Genomic DNA, 20790 nt, shown 5'->3' on the forward strand with positions numbered 1-20790 from the left:
TTATTGGCAAATATGCGATAACTGGGACTGCCATGTAAATGAAATGTGTGTGACTTTGGTCACAGGAAGTATTCTTCTCTGCTTTGTACCTTGTGCTAGTATAAAGCAGGTGAAAAACACTGAATCTTTAGCATGTATGTATCATGAGTCTGATTCTGGTGTAAACTTGATGCAACACAATGGTGAATGGAGTTATGCTGGCATAAAACTGAAGTAATACAGAGGTAAGTCAAGCCCTAGCCCTATAAAGTAAATGCTGCTCCTTAGAAAGACTTGTAATTCATTGCATTCTTGAATAGAAGCTAGGGCTAAGTTTTCATTAGGTAACAAGCACAGCATTTTCTGCATGTCTGGGAACTTTTTTGTTTGCGTTTTATTCTCATTGTCATTAATGGGAAGATGTGGTTATGTTTCTTACGTGGAGATGTGGCTTTCGGTGTTAATGAGGGATTTTTATTTTATTTTTATTTCTATTACCAAACTACATTTTATGTTTGTTACTTTGTTAAGAAAAAAAATCAACAAAAGTTAATTCCCTAAAGGGGAAAGCAACTTCCCCAGCTATAGTCAACATAGCTACCCCTGATTAACACTGTTTAAAGTAAGAGAAGAACCAGGCTCAATGAGATTACATTGATGTAAAATCTGTGTTGGATTAAAATCAGGACCCTAGGTCTCTGGCATGATTCCAGTCCAAGTCAGTTGCCAGAGAAAGTCATTACTATATGCAAGGTGTTTAGAGACCTATGTATAGTGGGCTGGTGGACTCAGTCTGGTTTCTAATAAACAGGACATGTTTGACTCACTCTGAAAAAGCCAGGGTTTCATAATGCCAGGGTCACGAAGAAAAAGCCAAAACACTGATCTCTGTCTATAGCAAATGGTTTTTCTACATCACATTGATTTTACTGCGGCTTCCCTAAGAGCATCACAGAAATCCTTTTCTTTATTGTCCTTTGAAAAGATAGGAAGCACATTGATCTGTGGTCAGTAAGTGAAGGCTGGCTAATCAGCTTCGTAGCATGTCCATGTCAGTGTTTGAACACCATGCGCCCGATCCTCTGTCAATGTAAATCGCATAGCTCCCTTCAGAGCCTGAGGAGTGTGACACTCCATTGACCTGAATGAAGGTAGGCTGATTGACAGCTGAGGGTCAGGCCCAGTTACCAAGAATTGGTCTGAATGTGCCTGAGTAAAAAATTATTTTTTCCAAACAACAGTTTATTTTCATTCCATGTATGGGAACAGAAAGCATAAAATAAAAGCTTCAAAATCCCTTTTAGTACAGTATTCACGCACCCACAAAAGTTGTATAAATGTAATGTATCAAAAACCCTGAGCATTTGCATCAAATCTAACAGTGGAAAATGGAAAAGCAAAGGAGAGCATTAGCATTTAAGTAGCTTGTTAATGTCTGGAAACCAAAACAGTCACAGAACAGCAATAAAGTAGCTCTTCAAATGTTGCTGGAGGATGTCCATAAAGAGGATATAATGAAACGGAATGCCCAAATGCGCAAGGATAATATAGTTAATGTATTACTTCTTTTATTATTTTATCATCTTTCATTAATTGCTGGCTTCAGTCCTACAGGAGTTGGTTCCATGAAAAGGGCTTTTAGTCAAATGTCCTAAATGAAACGACCACTTAGAACCTAAGAACAAGGTTGAACCAAGGTTTACTTGACTTCTTTAAATCATGTGGGCGGGGCGGGGAGAGAATGATGACATATTTGGTGAGGTTTTGGCAGCTTCATGTTTGCGCTATGGGGAGGATTAGCTCTAGAATCCCTCTTGGTAGGATTGATCCCCAGACTGGTAGATTCTGTGCCTATTGCAGTGATTCAGTACTTGGGTACTACTGTACAGCTGCTTTTCCTGGACTAGGTGAGAGGCAGCCCACTAATTGATGCACATGTCTTTGATTGTGCATTTGATTGTGCACTAATACCCCATTATTTGTATTCAGGTGATATTTGCATTCAGGAGATTATTACGGGGACGTTTGAACCCTGAATAAAAATACAGAGACACCACAGTTACCCAGCTGCAACAGAGGAACACAAAATTAAGTCGGATAGTCAGGTGTCTTGAAGAAGTTCATGAGATACAGATGGGAGGCTGCAGAGTTTGTCGGTTTTGCAGAAGAAAGTCCCATTTAAATTGTGCGGCGTTAAGCACAGAATTTTCTACATAAAAACTTTTAGGCAATTTAGCCAAATTTCAGGGGACATGCCCAGCATTTTGGGATCTGATCCAAATCCCAATGAAGTCAATAGAAGAACTCCTATTGACTTCAATGGGCTTTGGCTCAGGTCCTTGGTGAACTAAGATTTGGATAATCTACTGTATTAACCAATCAGAAATCCCTCTTCAATTCTTCCTAACAAGCCTGAGATTCCCTCCTCCCCCTCCTTTAGCTTGTGGAAGGTTCTGGGGACTACTCGCGCCCCCTTTCCTTCACCTTCAAGGACAGCCAGCTGCCAAATTTCCTCGTCCAACTTTTTGAAGGAAGGGACCGTGAGCTCTCCTACCTACATTCATGTGGTTTTCAGCAGCAAGACCCACAACTACTTTCCTAGGGCCCATTATTGCTCCTGCCCTTTTAGGTACTGGGGGGTGGAGAATGTAACAAACCAGATTGTCGCTGGGGACGTGAAAATCACCACACCGTGGATATCAGAATTTTTGTGAAATTGATTTTTTATTAAAGTTTACTGTGACACAAATACTCTTATTTCCCAGAATTCAACATGACAGCCCCCCTAACTGTGCAGTGCCATCACTTTTCTGCTGCCAGTGCAAGCAGCAGGCATTCTTCTCTTACACAGGCTTGCGCGGTCCGTTTTCCAAATCCCAACTCTTCAAGCACATTTAAAAACAAAAAAAGGGCTGACATTTTGAAAGTTATAGGAAATACGTCTAGAGAAGAAGCCAAACAGTTTTTTAGTGGGGGAAGCACTACAAAGACAACCCTGGAAATCAAGAACTAAGGGGAAATACGTTGCTGTTCTCTTTCTGATAAAATCATCCTGACATGGCATTCTTTTTCAGAACAAGATTACAGCAAACCACGTGCCTGCTTCCTTTCTCATTTTGACCAGTCCATTGATTTCAGTGGAGTTGTTCTTGATTCAGGTAGCAGTAAGTGACAACAGAATGGGTTCCTCCATCGTCATTTCATATTAATTACCAACATTTCAGTAGTGCCCCAATGTGCTAGGTGCTGTGCGAACACCGACCAGAGACAGTCCCTGTATCAGAGACCTTGTCTAACCTAAAAAAGGTGCACTGTTTTGACTAAATCAGTTTAAATCAAACTAGTTAGACACACTCAAATCAGTTTAACCCTTGCTTAAATCAGTTTAGCTCAAGGAAGACAGGGAATCAATACGTATCTATATAACCCACTGGCTGACATGCGTTACACGTCCCTCTCTGTGCCTGATCCACAGAGAATATGACAATGTGAGTCTGTCACAGCCCCAGCAACACAAGTTGCCTTTTTAGCTCAAGCTATGGAGGGGACTCAATGCTTTTAACGTCAAATGTACCAGTTCTGTCTATTCTGTATAGGTTTTTATACTGCACTCATCACCATAGTATCTGAGCACTTTCCAGCTGTGCATTAAGCAACGTAACTAACATCTGCTACAGTCTTGTTCTCTCATCCTCTCCTTGAGGAGAGGAGTGCATGCAGTGGAGTGTTTTGTTTTGATAGGATTATATATATACACACACACGCACAATGTTGCTATGTATTTATGTATGATAAGGCAGGTTGGAAGAGATGCACATTGCACTTGGAGCAGAAGTTGATAAGGTTTGTGATGATCCTTAGTTCCTGGGGCAGGGAGTTCATTCCACAATCTCAGACCAGCCTCTGAGAAAGCAATTTCCTGCACAGATGAGATTTATCTTTATTGTTAAGGGTTCCATTGTGCCAGAGGAGCAGAGCTGTCAACGTCGGTCTTCATCCTGGAGCTTTCGGTGGTCTTTCAGGGTAGGCTTAGAGTTCTGTGTCTCATGCTAAAATAGAGAGTTGAACCTTCAGCGGGATTTAAATCTGCAGAGCTCCATTGATTTCAAAGGAGCTGTCCTGATTTACACCAGCTGCAGATCTTGGCTAGGGAGCTCATGCCACTAGGGGTATGTCTACATTGCAATTAGACACCTGTGGCTGGCTCAGACTAAGGGACTGTTTAATTCCAGTGTAGATGTTCAGGCTCAGGCTGGAGCCCAGGCTCTAGGACCCTGCAGCCCAAGCTCGAACATCTACAAGGCAATTAAACATCCCCTTAGCCCAAGCCTCATGACCCCAAGTCAGAGGGCATGGGCCAGCCCTGGGTTTTTAATTGCAGTATAGACACACCCTTAGGGCCTGGCCGGAAGCCCTACCTACCTGCTAACATCTCACAGTAGGATCATAATGGAATCCTAACACTGGGATTCAGGCACTGAAATCCCAGACTTAGGTGCCTAAATCTATGTGTTAGGCACTTAAGTGCTTTTGTGGATTGGGGTCCGAGTCCCCTGGAAGTGAGCTGTAGCAGCCTCATATATATCCTCTGTGGATCAGGCACAGGTTAAAGGATGCTTCCCCCAACCCCTGGCTACACATGCTCCTCTAGTGTTTCTTATGTCGGACATTGTGCCTCCATTCCTATTCTTTTCTATTCAGGTTATTGTACTAGGCCCAATATCTTGGTTTCTAAGCTTCCCTGCAGCTTCTCACCCAGAACTCCCAGCTCTCTATTTCAAAGAGAACTAGATCAACGTGCATTAAGAAACTGTTAATAAGTGTCAGCAAGGTGCACACAGACATCAGCTAGTCTCAAAAAGAGAATGCTGGTTCTTCATTACACAATCGCTCAAGATTTTTATTTTACTACGGCACGTCCATGGACACATCTTTTTTGTTTCTTTGTAGCTTTAGATTGCTCTCTTTGGCACAGTGTGTGTAAAATCATGTTTGCTGCTGGTTGGCTGTGACAAAGGCTAATGCGAAGCATTCAGTACTATATATCCCTATGACAAGATGCATTTGATTACTCTAAAGCACACGAGGGCATCCATGAACATCAATTTACTGCACTTGTGGCAACGCATAATGTAAGGGGCAAAAAGGTATTTTGATATTACCTTGATGCAACTTGTATAAATCTTTGCATCAGCAGGGAGTATTGTTGTATGTTGTAGGCAGTTTATGGTAAATTCATCTCTCTGAAGTTAAAGCTCTGGCTATGGAACTCCGAAGGACAGGTGGGGTGGCCTAGTGACATTCTGCCTAGGGCTTCAGATTGGCTTGAGCAGCCTCTGCCTCTATTGATTGACATCAGTGCCGTCCATCAGCAGTTTCAGTTCCATATCTTGGCCTTAATCCAGATTGTGCTGGGTCTAGAAGATTATCTTCTGTTAGAAGAGCTTGAAGTTGGCCTTTGGCTAGCTTCTTTGTGAGCTTGCTCAGGAATGGGAGGTTTGACAGTGGGTGACACTTGGCTGGAACAGAGTGGATTTCTTCAGTGTTGGATTTATTGCATGTTTGAAGGCAGAAGAGAAGATTCCTTCCCTGAACCGGGCATCAACTACTTCGGTCATGAGTGGCACTTCTTCATAACTGTCTTTCATAAGTCAGGAGGGCATGGTTTGCATTCACAGGTCTTAGGTCAAGATTTCTTTAGGGAGTCCAGAACTTCTTGATGAGTGAAAATACTGGACTCTGGGAATGTTGGTGAGCTGTTGGCTGGTAGATATAGGTGGAGTGGAGAAGACTTCCCATATGTATGTGATCTCTCTGAGAATTGGGATGACAGTTCTTCACAACACTTAGAGTTCTGTTTTGATGCTGATTGTAAGTACTCAGAATTGAAGAAGTGGCTTATTACCCTGGATATCTCATTGGGGTGGGACTGGGCAGCTTCAATGGAGGCTGATACGGTCTCTTAGCCTGTGATACAGCCTTAGCATAGGCATTGAGGAATTTGTTATGTCTGTATCAGCCTACATTTTCCACCATCTTCTCTCTTTATCTGGTAGAGGGTGTTAGAAAATCAAAGACACCTGTGTGCCCAATAAGGAGGAGGGGGCCATTTGGGGACCAATATGTCGATGACTGAGACTCGTGTACAATGATAATGATTCTCCAAGTCCTCAACTCCATCCTGTGGTTGGAGTGCTGTTGTCTCTTTTAGGATGCTTTGGAATGGTTGGAGTCCATGATCTTCATGATCAAATCAGGATCACTGGACTTTCTTATTGCCTGGGAGCTGGATTACTGCCTTAGTGATGTAATGGGCTGTCCAACATGATGGCTGGGTTGTGATGTCCTCTATCTCAGCATGTAGGCTGACGATCAGGTCCAGGGTGTGTCCAGCTATGTTGGTTGGACCAGAGATGACCCGTGAAAGTACTCAGAGGCAAGTGAGGAGATGAGTTTTGGAGCTTTTGCATCTACAGTGTTGTCAATATACATGTTGAAATCTCCTAGGATGACAAGTCTGGGGTATTTCACTACCATCCCTGACAAGGTATCAGTCAGGTAATTTATAAATCCTGCGACATATGGTGGTCTGAAAGTAAGCATAAAATATGTTCTATTTGGCTCTGTTTTCTATGGTCAGAAGAATGAATTTGTATGCGGGTGTCTTATCTGAGGCACCTCTCTTGGATTTCATGTCTGCAGAGAAAAGGAATGTAGTGTCTTATCCCCCCAGGATACTTGATATATCACAGACTCAGACAGAACTAGTACAGGGCTTGCGATGTCAGCAGTGGTGCAGGTTATATCGGGTGCTTTGTCACTGATGAGATTGTGGATAGCTTGTTGGTGGCAGAACTTGCACTGATCAGCACCAATCGCTGATCTCAGTCAAGATGGCAGCCATCACATCCACATTAGGGATTTGTATCAGCTTGACTAAATTGATTACAAAACTATCTGTAGATTCACAGAATGTAAGACCTGAAGGGATCATTAGGTCACCTAATTAACCTTGTATTGATCCCAATAACTTATGTTCGACTAAAGCATATCGTCCAGAAAGTTCAGTCTTGACTTGAAGACATCAAGAGATGGTGAATCCATCACTTCCCTTGTTGGTTTGTTCCAATCACCCCACATGGATAAAAATGTGTGCCTTATTTCTAATTTGAATTTGTCTGGTTTCACCTTCCAGCCATTGGTTCTTGCTATGCCATTCTCTGAAAGCTTAAAAAGCCCTTTAGTATCCAGTATTTGCTCTCCGGGGAGTTATTTATATCCTGTAGTCAAGTCACCTTTCTGTGGTTTTTGTTTTTTTTTGTTTTTTTCCCGATAAGTTAAACAGACTGATTTCTTGAAGTCTCTGACCACAAGGCATTTTTTCTCCAGCCCTGGTATTATTTTTGTGGCTCTTTTCTGCACCCTCCAGTTTTTCAACATCCTTTTTAAAATGCAGACAGCAGAATTGTATGCAATATTCTAGTATCTAGCAATATGCTTACCAATGCCACATGTACAGGTAAAATCACTTCCCTACTCCTGCTCACTACCCCCCTGTTTATAAATCCAAGAATGGCATTAATTCTTTTTGCCCCAGTATCTCACTGGGAGCACACTTTCAGTTGCTTGTCCACTACGATCCTAAATCCTTTTCAGAGTCATTGCTTTCCAGCTTAGAGCCTCCTATTCTGTAGGTTCTGGTCTGCATTCCTTGTTCCTAGCTGTAGATCTAATTTAACCAAAGCAAGCTTTGCATGTGCACTAGTCACAAAATGAAGTTTGCTTCTCTTTTGCATTTGAGGCCTGTGGTACCTTCTGATCTGGATTCACAGGGATTTCTCTGTATTTATGGTGATTAGAATCAGAGGTCAGATCCAAATGTTCTTAGAATTCAGTGAACTGCTCAGATCTAGAGTTCTGTCTCTAGCCTATCTCATATGGTAACAAACCCCTCCACAGGGAGTCACTGTAAGTGCTGTAGTACACCAGTCCCCGGAAACCTAGTAGCAGCCTGGGGTGTAACACAAACTCACAGGCAAGCACTATAGGCACTCATAGCACTAGATTCTTTTTGCCCTGGCTGGGTTCCTAGACATGCTCTCACACTCTGAGTGAATGAGGATTTCTTTACTAGGACTGCTAGAAATAAAAGATTCACATACCCAAGGCAGGATTGTTTTAACAAGCGATAAAGCAACAGTTACTGACCCCTAGAGTATAAAGGTGCCGGTCTTATAACCCTTCCACACTGTCCTCCTTTCATGCTATGATGCTACTGCTGGCCTCCTGTCAGCACCAGGGCCAGTCGCAGGCTGCTCATGGCTCATCCTTCTCTCCACAGCCAGCCTGCTGTCCCTACTCACATACAGCCTCTGGCTTCCTATGGAGCCCCTACTGGTTGGATGTTAAAAAGGGAAACAGTGAATCTTCCACTAACTTGATCCTTTCCCTCCAGCTTGGGTAATGAGCCAGCAGGATCGTTACACTATGAATGGCTCCCATCACGCTAGTTTGACTCTGTAGTAACTCCAAGTTCATGGACAGAGGCTGAGAGCATTCATGCCATTCTGAATATATTCTACATACTAATACATTGTCATTATTATATATCTCTAACTAAGAATCTCAAAGCATTGGGTACTATTTTCGTTTTACAGACAGGGAAACTGAGGCACAGAATGGCTAAGTAATTTGCTCAAAGTCCCACAGCAAGTCTGTCAGATCTACGCAGATGATATTCACCTTGCTGACAGAAGGGTGTATGTGCTAGAGGGTGCTGAATTATTTTTTGTGAACTGACAAATTTAGCTCTTTTGTCAGTCATCAATAGATCCTGATCATAAATCACTGAACAACAATGATGAACAATTTTCAACGTATAGTCACAAATTATTCATTTTGAGTATTTGCTATTTGGGGCATGTGACTAGATACCTAAATCACATGGTATTGTTTCTGCTGTTTGTTTGACTGGTTGGCTGCAATAAACAGGAGAATTATTAAGAATATTGAACAGCACATTCTCTCTTCACAGATGGATATGGCTATTTGCACAGCATGAAACTGACCATTGTGCAGAGAGCCTAAGGACACAAGAACACCCATTCCACAAACATTCATGCCAATAAAAACCCATGCACATAAACATTCATGAATAGCAAAGTAAGAAAGAGACAGTGTCATGCTGTCTTGAGTGGTTCACGACTGCGAGTGCCAACCTCTGGACAAACTGTCAACAAGCACAGCAGAGACCCCAAACTGGTGGTATGTTCTATAATTAGATTTTACTAACCCAGTAACAAATGTGAACTCCTGGATCACGGTAACAGTCTTACCATGGAGTCACAGACAGTACTCTGGGCCACTCCAGTCTATCTGGACATGCAGACAAGCTGGACCTAGTGATAAATGGTCACTGACATCAAAAATCACAAAATATTCAGGTTGCTCCTCATCCCAAGAGACAAGTCACTTACCTCAGATCAATTTGTACGTTAGATCTCACAGCAAAAACAACACTGATAGCCAATCCTATAGTAAACTAACTAAGGATTTGTCAACTAGGAAAAAGAAATGAGAGTTATTTACAGGCCAAAGTAGGCAACATATATACATATATGAGTTACAATCTATGGTTCCAAATGGTGACAGTGATATAGTAATATGTCACTGAATGTCTTTTAGGGCTAAATGTGGTTGACCTGGAGATCTGTGCTTCATGTTTCTTAGCTCCAGCCTCTGTAAGAATTCAAACAGCAAAAAGAGATAACCATTTCTTCTTGTGAGCATCTTTATATGCTCTTCCCCCAGAGTTCAAACCAATGGGAGGAGGGATTCTGCACATAACTTCTTCATGGGTGGATGGAGCAATCAACAAAGTTATTGTCTTACAATGGCCGATTTAATCTTGATAGTTCTTGTTGATGGTCAAGGGAACCACTCTTTCTGCCTAGGTTCACAAGTTCAGAGCAGGCATTTTTGCAGTTATAAAGCAAAACTTACATATCACCTTAAAGCATGATATATAGAGATTACAGGTAAGATTAATGCATGCAGCAACTTTTTTATAAAGTTGTGATGTTGGCCTCCAGGGGAGCCATGCTGAGATAGCTTAAACAGGGCAAACTGCAAAGAAAGAAGCAGGCAAAGCCCTAAATACTGATGGTTTTTCTTCCATGAGATATACCAAGCCAGCAATAAACAGCTTCTGATCACCTTACTGGTCATTCAGAAGACAAAACACAATTTCCTTAAAACTATCCACCCTTTGCCAAGCACCCAGACAGCCAAGTCAAATATGATGGGGATTACTAAAAATTTTTATCCATCATATGTAAAAAAGTTCTACTAGTCCCAAAGGATCAGACACATTACCAAACAGATAAATGAATAGTTCAAATCTTACCCAAATATATAATTAAAGCAAATGCTTATTAACTAAACTAATATTTATTTAAAAAAAAAAGAAAATAGAGTAATGGTTAAATATGGTTAAAAATGGTTAAATGATTCATACACAGATGAAAATAAAATTATTAGGTCAGTTTCAAAGTAGAGAAGATAACTGAATTGCAAAGTTCTTAAATTGCAAAGTCTCTGAAATTACCCAAACAGCTTGGAGATCACCAGTTCTTGTTTGGAGCTTCTTTTTATAAATCCAGTCCAGAGAAATAAAGACTAAATAATCCATATATAGAGTTTGTTCAAATTCTCCCATAAAAGAATTAACAGGGTGATTCTAGGCTGGTGCTGGGATCCCAATCTTGTGATCCAAACTTTCCCTGACAAGCTTGGACAGATTTGAGATAAACAGTCCACTAGAGTCTTTTATAGATCCATGCAGGCTGACCGATATCTTCTTGACAGCAGCTACCTCATGGAACAATTAATAGGTTATTACTTGTGGCTCTGAAGTATCATCTCCTATGTCCTGTGCACACTGATAACTAGTTACATTAGCACAAGGTAACTGGCAATCTACAACCATTCACAGGTATTTACTACTTAAACTTCAAAGAGAAATACAAACAATAGTATTGTTACATTCAAGTTCCATTTACATGTTCATATGTTCCTTTTGAACTCTTAATCAATAGAACAGTGACTGATAGAAGAGCAGTTTATCTACATTGTTAACCTCTAACAAGATATATGTAAACATCATCAAATAACTACTAATATACATATGTATATCAAAGCTCTAGTCTACTTGTAAGGAATGACCCTCATTACCATTGCATTTTCCTATAATATGTCTTTAAAGGTCAGATTTGGGCCATGCATTTTACAAAGTTGCTTAGCTCTTTCTGGCCCAGTGTCACAAGAGTCTAAACACATCTTTACAAGTCTAACACCTATCTTGAATAATATAAACATATAGGCGAGCTGGTCTGGTTTCCAGCTATGAATTTGTCAGTGCTCAGATGATGTCTATAGCCATGGCAAAAGCTGGCACCTGGTTTACCAGCATCACAACAGGAACATAGTGGAACCAAACAACTTTTTGGAATATGAATAACCATGCCTATATACTGCAGTATTCAAACAGCTCTAGGGATTTTCATTTTTTAATAGGGAGAAAATTATGGGGAAAATCTCTGTTTTATCTACATAAATCATCATAAATAAATAAATAACATCACAAGTTAGAAGGACTTGAATAAGTGCGACTATGTGTTATACCTTGCTCTTATTACTGTTGTAGTCTGTGGTAATGACATTTGGGAGCCCATTAAGGAACCTTGCTCTATAAATGTGAGCCAGATCCTCAGCAAATGAACATCTCACCACTGAAGACAATAGAGCTACATCACTACACTAACTGGACACCTGACTGTCTGATTCTAGAGTCTAATCCAGCAGAAATTGGGAGTTTTATTAGCTGCATCTTCAACATTTATTTCCTCATTTCCTAAAATACAGTGAAATGTAGGACTCAGAAATTTGAAGGACTGACAGCACAGAGAACAAACATTAGATTTGGCATGGAATAGACTGTGTAAATTGTTCATTGAGCATCAGCAATACTTCTTAGTCTGAAGTGCTCCTGCTATCTGATCATTCCAGCTTTGATCCACAGACAGGTTGGTGCCTAATTTTGTTGGTACATCTGACCAAGGCTTGGGTGAAAATATTAAAAAGACCTCGTTTCACCTGGAATAATAGCTAGTTTGAGCCTGAGCCTGCTCTTATTAAAGTCTTTGTATGGCACCATCACATAGTCTGTTTGCCATGAATTGTACAGAAAAGCAGTTTTAGAGAGCGCTGGGGGGTTTTGCTGGTTCTGTTTATTTTGTCCCATGAATGCTGGCCTCAGAGAGAGAGAAAAATTATAACTTAATTTTTAAAACCTTTAAATTTTACTTGAAATAGCCTTTCCATTTAAACTTTAAACCTGTCTGTGGTACTATACTGAATACTACTCGGCCTGGGACTCCAGCCAGCATAGTTTTGGGGGAGAAATTCTACATTTGGAGAAAACATTTTCCTACCAGGTTTATTTAAACAATAAGAATTGTTTGAAGCTAAGAAGACTGGAACCCAGATCTCTTGAATCCCAACTTCCCTCCACTCAGTCCAATGCTTCATTAATCAGACACTGTTTTTCAGTTCCATACTTCTGACTGGCATGGGGAGGAATCACACTCCAGGAGTTCATTTTTAGTTGCCCTGCAGATTTTTCTTTGGTGCAGATTTACAGTTATAACCATCTTACCTTGTTCAAATCACCTCCTGAAACTTTTTGCTGACTTTGTTCCTCCTGTTCTCAAGATTTTAACTGTTGGGCTATTGATGATTTTGCTCACTTTGTGCTAAAGCCAAAAACACTTAAGTGTCTTCCCAATGGGAAGAGAGCACAGTGCACTAAAAAGCAGATTCTGGAGTTCAAAACCTAGGCAAGAAGAGATTGCCAATATTTTAACAACCACTCATTTCCAAAACAGTAGGACAGCAAATTCTTTAACAAGCCTACCTTTTATTGTCCTCCTTGTGTTTGTGTGCCAGGAGATACTCTACAGGAGACACATTTTCTCACTTTTGGGCCAGTCAAACTAACTCACTGCACTTTTAAAGTCAATTATATTACACTAGAAGCCATCAGCAGAGAACTTCTGTCAGATTATTCTACTAAAAAGGACTTTGCTGATGAAGATTCTTCAGCTCCAATCCCTGCGCACACCCCTTCATGCTTTTTCCCAGCCTTACACATGGAATGCCCTCCCATGAAACAATCTTTCATAAATCTACAGCTCTGTCCTCATTTGTATCCCTTCTTGAGGTCCACCTCTACTGTGATGCCCTTGGTAAAATGCCCACTGATAAAGGCTAGTGACCTGTTTGGAGATCTATAAAAATCTCGTTTGTTTCTTTAATCCCTCACTCTGCAAAGTGCTGTTGTTGGCCAGCCCTTACATGCATGCCGGGTCTCACTGAAGTCAATGGGTGGCTGAAGTCTGTGGGTGGGTGCCCACCCACCCACACAGATCAGACTGCAGGAAGGGCGCCTATGTTTATACAGCACTCAACACAATGAGGACCCCATTTCGGAGTGGGATCTATATGCTACTGTAATACAATAAGAAATCTTAAGCCTAGGACAATAAGTAGATCCCAGAGGAGAGTGGAAAAAGGAGACATTCTCCCATCCCTAAAGTAAAATAGTATTTCAGGCCAGGGTATCTCACTTCTTAAGAAGAGTTCTAAAAATGTGCTGAGTTACTTGATTCTACTACTGCTTAGCTCCACATTTTTCTTCTAATATTAATTCATTTTTGAAAGCAAGTTTAAGATCTGATCTTTCAAACATTTGCACACGTGCTTAACTTTGCATCGAAGTCAGTGTGAATCCTCACTTTCATAAAGTTATGCACATGGTGAGCTTTTGCAAGATCAGAAATTTCAATTCATCCATGATCACAGTCCATTAGTGTCTTCATTCCCTGAACACACAAGTGCTTCAGCTTTGTTAACTCAAATACTTATGTGAAAATGAAGTAAACTAACATCTACCTGCTTTTATTCAGACTAATTCCAATGCAGGCAACATGCTTCAGAATTACTGTCTCTTAAAGACTTTTCTATGCTCTTGACACCCTATTGACCTTAAATATATATATATTAACCCAGCATTTTCCACTAAGTTTTTTTTTCTTCTCTTTATTCCTTTCATTGTTCTGTTCCTGGTATTAGGAAGGCCAGCATTTGTTGCAAGGGAAACACAGAAATCTGAACTAGTTTTAGTCACGTTATGGAGAAGGAAGCTACTTTTCAAGTGTTTTGTTCTATCCAGGGCCTAGCGTACCACACAATAAACACACAGATACACCATGTGCCATTTTGAAGCCATGCCCTGACTTTCTAGGAACCTGCACACTTAATGTTAAAGCCCGGCAATTGTTGCTGTTAGAAGCACCTCAGTATTTGTGGGCCCACTCCAGAGAGGTGCAGAGTTCTTGAAAATTCTCATAGGGTATGTCTACTCTGCAATTAGATCCCCACGGCTGGCCTGTGCTGCTGACTGGGGCTAAGTGGATGTTTAATTGCTGTGTAGATGTTTGGGCTTGGGCTGCAGCTTGAGCTCTGGGACCGTCTCCCCTCGCAGGTTCTAGAGCCTGGGCTCCCACCCAAGAGCTTACACTGCAATTCAACAACCCCATGAGCCTGAGTCAGTGGGCACGAGCCAGGCGAGGGTTTTTCATTGCAGAGTAGACATGCCTTTCGACTCCACAGGCAGGCGTTCGCCATCTCTCATGTTGAGAGCCATATATGTTCAGTTAGTTGAAAAGAAGAAAGCTACTGAGTCAGCACAAGGCCACACACCAGTTAAGCCCTTATTGTGAGTATGCAGGACACTTTATGGCTGAAGTGTTTACTGTGCCATGGAAGACATCAGTAGAAAGCCCAACAATACAGCATAGGAGCACAGGGCCAGCCAGATGCCCCTGTTCTAGGTCTAGCCCAGAGGCTCAGAGGAGTCACTGCATTAACACTGGGCCGGCCACGCAGAGTAACTTGCAGGATCAGGGCCACAAATGACATATGCAGCCAGGTTTTAGGCTCTGCTTCATCCAGAGCTGAAAACAAAGAACCGGCTCCCATCAGTCCATATAAATAGAAACACCCACACTTACACGCTGCGAGCACTTCAGAAACATCCATTAATAAATGTCGGCGCTTCCTGTGTTTCAAAGTCAAATGAAAGTGAGAACTGCGCCACTGAACAAGTCAAGCCCATGACAGGACTTTTTAACAAGTACAGAAAGCTCCCTCCCCCCCTGCAAGTTTATATTCCCAACCCCCAAAGGAGGTCACATGCCTGCTGCCAAGCACCATCTCCTCTTCTACTCCCCCCATCCCTGCAGCATGTACCCAAGACACCAGGTCCTGCTCTCTAAGCCTCCCCCATGCCAATGGGAGAACATCAGCTATCTCAGGCTCTCCACGGCTGGGTTCTAATCCTGAGGATCCTTACAAAAGTAGCTGGCTGAAAATGGCACATGCTAGTTTGTTTTGTCTGTTTCCTGTGTCTTGGAACTAAGCCTCTCTGGTCCAATCCAGTCTGGCACTCCCGTCTGTTGCCAGTTTGGCCCAATTACATGTCTCCTGAAAGTCAGAATCTCAAGTGTCTCTTTTATTCTGCCATGAGGCTTTCTGGTTGCCTAGATCAAGCTTTTATCACGTTTAGTTCTTGAGCCACACCACTCAGTCTCGCACTTATGGTGGGCCGGAGCGGCTGGACCCATGTCACGTGGGAGGAGGTGGGGGGTAAGGAGTGGGGCCGGGAGGGGGGAGAGTCCGCTGCGCAGTGCTGCTTATGGCTGGGAGTGGCTCCTGGCCAGGGCGCTGGGCCCACATCGGGGGGAAAGGAGCAGGGCCGGGAGGGGGGGAGTGGCCACCACATGGCATTGCTTGGGGCCATGAGCAGCGTGACTCCGGCCAGGGCGCCACTAGGCCCACATGGGAGTGGGGTAGGGCTGGGAGGAGGGAGCTGCCGCCGCATGGCACTGCTTGGGGCTGGGAGCAGCGTGCTTGGCCCATATGGGAGCGGGAGTGGGGGGAAAGAGGCAGGGCTGAGAGGGGAAGCAGGCTGGTCAAAATGTGTTGGCGGGCTAGATATGGCCCATGGACTGTAGTCTGGGGACCCCGGCTCTTGAGGTTCTAATTCCATTTGACTCAGCCAAAGCATGGGTTCTTGGACTCTGAATATTTTCCTTTTAACCCAATAGTTCTAGGAGCCAAGCAAATATCACTTTTAAAAAGGAGCTTTGTTGTTTGCATAGAATAGGCTTCCATTTAGTGAGAAAAACATTTTGTTTTTTCTATTAACTTTCTTTTGAAAAATGATCTAAATCAAAGGGGAAATGTTTAGTGAAACTTAAAAAAGTCATATCATCTAGAACTCTAAATGTTCTAGAGCAGTAGTTCTCAAACTTTTTGAATTGGCGACCCCTTTCACACAGCAGGCCTCAGAATGCAACCTCCCTAATAATTTAAAAATGGGGGGGTTACTTTAATTTAATTTAACGGGGACTCTGGCTGTCAGCCCCACATTTAGTGGGGCTCAGGGCTGACAGCCGCCATGCGTGGCCAGGCTCGCGGACGACCTACAATTTGAGAGTCCCTCTTCTAGACGCTTTGTGAACCCCAGTTTCCCAGAGGGTCTCCTTATTATGAACCACTCAAAAATATTTCCTTACTCTGCTACAAAAGGAAACCCAATAGGTATATTAATTAATTTTGAAATTTACTGTCTGTCTGTGTTCTTACCAGGCACCTATCATCCAAGCACCTTTCAAGCACTTACAAACGCACTGTAATACAATTACACTGAAGTAATTGGGTTATAGAGTTACCATTATAAGAAGTGAATGAGATAAAGAACCAGGTGTCATCTACCTGATGTTGACATTTGAGACCATGATGTCTCATGATTTTCCCCAGGGGCTCTAGATCAGTGTTGAACAGGATCTTAACATGTAAGGAGTAGAGAAGCTCAGGACGTTGTCAGCAAAAATGTTTTTTCATCGAAGTATGCTGTTTCTTCAAAGTGGAACTGTTTTGCAGAGATGTATCAATTTCAGTGAAGTTTTCAACAGTGAAGTTTCCGAAGTCCAGGGTGGACTGTCCAAATGAAAAAAATGAGCTTTTTGATCTGAAAATGGATGTTTCAACACAATTCCATTTTGTGAAAATGATTGAAAGGTTTTGTTTTGGTTCCAATGCAGACCAAAAATCAATTTTGAAACCTCAAAAGTTGCGAAATTAAATTGTTCTCTATCCAACTCTAGGGAGGACAATTGCTTGAGTTGCTTTAGCCCTTGATAAGTATTTGGTACCTTGTGCCATACAAGCCTATGACTATCAGTTATCGGTAATTGTGATGGTGGATTTTGTTATAATGGCACCTGGCCATGAAGAACTGAGCTGAGGACAAACTAGGTTTCACACCAGCTACCTAACAGCTATAAGTGACTTTTAGGCTGACATATTCAAAGGTGATCTCTAATTTTGGGTTCCTCTGTTTTTGGGTACTGAACTTTAGAAATCTAGAGCCTGATTTTCTATTGCAGATGAGGGTGCTCAGGTCCACTCTTTAAGTGTTTCAAATTGGACCCCCCAATAATGAAGCACTCAGAATCAAAGATTTCTTTTGGAAATGTGATCTTTGCTCCCTATCTTCCTGAGAAAAAATAGATTTTTTTTCCCAGTGTAAAATTTGTGAAGCTAGCAAGCCAGAAATATCTCTGAACAATCACTGCCACGTATTTGTGTATAAAATTGTCCTTGCATTACAGCAAGCGGTTGTGATAAAGGTTAATTACTTGGATAAATTGAAAAATCTATGTTCATTTACAAATGGACATAAAATGAAGTCTCAATTATTATAATTTATTTACCCTGTCAACTTCAACTAATGCATAGTCAAAAATATTACTGAAGGTTGGGACCTTGGGTCCTGATCCTTCAAACCGTTAATGATAACAGTAGCTCGTGCTCACTTGAGTAGCGCCACTCAAGTCATGTGAGTGAGGAGTCACAGGACCGGATCCTTGTTTTGTGGGCAAATTATATTTGTATAGCTTTGAAGTACATATCTTGAAAATTGCTTTTATTATTTTAAAGATAAGGAGCATAAATAATTTCTTCCTGACCCAAGAGTCAGGCATATTTGATTTGGATGGTTTAGAGCATTTCTGCGATACTATAAATTCATAGAAAATAGGAATAGACATTTCCATATATTTATTACTCCACAGAGACTGTCGATGGATTTCACCTCACTTACCACACCACAAGCAAATTATGTTGAAATCCTTCCAAGATCTGAAATGATATGTTTATAAATTCTCCTTATTGAACTATTGGCCTCAAGTAACTTTATTATAATAAAACATTTAGGTGTTTATTTATTTATTTAAATGCGTGCTGTTTACAGGGAGGCAAGTGGCAGCAGTCTGTAATTTCACATCCAGATGTGGGATTTTTATGCTGCAAAACAAGCATACATCAAATAATAAACTAATACCCCAGTGTATCAGTTACGTAATGAATTTCTGCATGTGCGGCTTTATTCATTATGATTATTTATAGCCATTTTAATGTACACAGCCTTCTTAAACAACTTAAGGTTGATTGTTCTGGAACGACACGGTGATCCAAGAAAATGCCCTGGATCTTTGCCATTGTTTAAGAAAGTTATCTGAATCCCTGTGGGGACAAACAACCTTGGCTTGAAGGGTTTAGGTTATTCAGCACAAGAACGACAATTCTTTCTGTTTAAATTGGGACCACTGAAACATGGTAGAAGCAACAGCAAACTATCGAACTATTATGGGCCTGACCTTTCATTCACTAGACACTCATTGAGTTACAGGTGAGCAAGCAAGGAAGGATAAATCCCTAATTAAGTATATACCAGTTTTGAAATCACAGGTCCAGTCCTAAAGTCCTTCCGCACACAAAACTCCTGATGCAATCAAGTGAATTTTGCTTGAGGACTGGGCCCTAATGAGATCCATCTTGCAGTTTAAATGATTGTGTGTATTATTTACAATTATGCACAGCAGCCAAGGACACCATGCAGTATATATTGTGGATTCAATATTTAGGTAAATAAAGCTGGGCTCAAAATAACAAGTGAATATCGGAGCTACAGCCACAGGCTGGAGGCAGTGAGGAGATGCACTACTCCAGCCAGGTCACATGGAGACAGACACACTGGGTTAACTTCTGTCCCCACTGGGAGTTTTGCCTACAATAGGGCCAGGGTTTCACCCAGTATCCTTACAGCTCCAGGAAGCAGAGGATCAGCACTCCTCTTGGAAAGGTGGCAGCGACAGCTCCCCTTCTGTGCTTCTTACGTCTCTATCCCAGATATTGGGAGACGTCTAATACATAGTATTTTCCAAATGCCAAAGAGACCAAATTTTCCAGAGACTAAGACTTGGTGACACTTTTAAGATTCTTGTTAATAGTCTTGAAAACCTGCCCGTTAAGAGAAACAACATGAAGGGGAGAAAAAAGCCCAGCGCTCTCACTTTCAGTTTCTTGATCAGGTGCTTGTGCCTAAGTAAGGCCCTCGATTTGCCAGATTTGCATATATGCTACAGAGCCACCTCCCACATTACCACACCCTGAACTCTCTGTGAACTCACCTGAGGTCACTTTTGAACATGTTATCCTGGGAGTCTCTCTCAGGATTTCACTACTGGGGGTTGGATCAGAACCATAATCATTTTGTTGTAATTGTGATTAAAGCAAAATGTGAGGTGGGGAGGGGGGGAAAAATTGTGCAAAACATAATGGAGAAAATATTCAGGGGAGATTTCGACAAACACTTGTGAGTTTCATGCAGCATTTACTTATGAGTCATGCCAGGAGCAAACTCTGGTCTTTGCATTTTGAACATCTCCTGGCATCAGGACTACAGGCACATGGTGTCATTTAGCTTCCTCTCTGCCTTATCACTCCACCAGTAATAAAATTCTGTACTCCTGCCATTAGCATTACGCTGCCTGGGAAGAAAGAGAATAATGAAAAAGAGGTATTGATTTATTCAGACGTGTGCCTGATCACGTGAGGAACTGAGCACTCTGAACTCCCAGGGACTTCCCGGGATGGTAAGGCTGCTCAGCACCTCCAAATTGATACTTAGCATACCACAGGATCAGGCCCTTAAATTATAAAACAATAAATATTTGTGGTGTCAGGAGCCAAATATCAGGAGTCAAAACAACCAGTAGCTTTTTATGGTTTGACAGCATAACTACGTTTAGAATTCATGCAATCATAATACCTTTTAATCTTATCTATTTTACCAGCTCGCCCCAACCTTCCCAGTGGATTGTAGGTTGTAGTGTATTGTAGTTACATCAATTACATGTCCATTAGCATTTCAGATATCACTTTTCATATAGCATTATCTAGATACAGATATATAAAATGTCAATATTTCCTTTCACTTCATTACACTAATCACAGTGTAAGTTTCCAAGCTAGCGTTCTTAAAGGAGGCTGAGATGTTTGTGCTGATTTAAGGTTTACAAGCAGCTGGCCTGCTGGAGCACTGTGTTCCATACAATACATGTGGAAGGCTAATGGGCTGCACTGAAAAATGTGTCTAACTTAAGTAATTTATAAACGCTTTAAGCACATTAGCACATTTATGCTGCTCTGTAGACACAAGACCCCACTCTGCTCCAGATCAAATCAGTGGCAAAATTATCACGGGCTTTACTGAGAGCTCGATCAAGTCCATCCACTGTACATGCTGATGAAATAAATGCCAAAATGCCATCCTGTGCTCCTGGG

Source organism: Emydura macquarii, unplaced genomic scaffold (assembly GCF_026122565.2).
Source record: "Emydura macquarii macquarii isolate MOO-44397 ecotype Brisbane River unplaced genomic scaffold, CSIRO-AGI_Emac_v2 contig_719, whole genome shotgun sequence".
NCBI lineage: Eukaryota > Metazoa > Chordata > Testudines > Chelidae > Emydura > Emydura macquarii.